A 349-nucleotide genomic window follows, 5' to 3' on the forward strand; every position below is an offset into this window, starting at 1 on the left:
GGGCTATCATTGTCTGTACTAGCGCCCTCAACCATTTTGCATGAAGGCTTAGTGTTTTTTCGTACACATTCCGTCTGTATTTCCTGCTGGTGAAAAAGAGTCTTTGTTGTTCACGTTGTTTCATAGCTAAGATACATTCCAGCGAACGATTTTTTTAAACATTTCTTTTTTTTTCTGTAATTTGTTTGTGGACGTTTATGGGCTCTTTCTGCTATGCCATGATCGGCCTCCGTAGAATTTCTAGCCGGTTACGTGAAGGGTTGCTTGCAGCCGTAAAAATAGCGTCCAGCCGAAAATCAGGCTGGCCGAAAATCCGGCCCGAATTTCGTGCCAATTTCAGCCTGGTCCT

This window comes from Acanthaster planci, linkage group LG01 (assembly GCF_054643075.1).
Source record: "Acanthaster planci isolate LZ-2023a linkage group LG01, COTS_SCS, whole genome shotgun sequence".
NCBI lineage: Eukaryota > Metazoa > Echinodermata > Asteroidea > Valvatida > Acanthasteridae > Acanthaster > Acanthaster planci.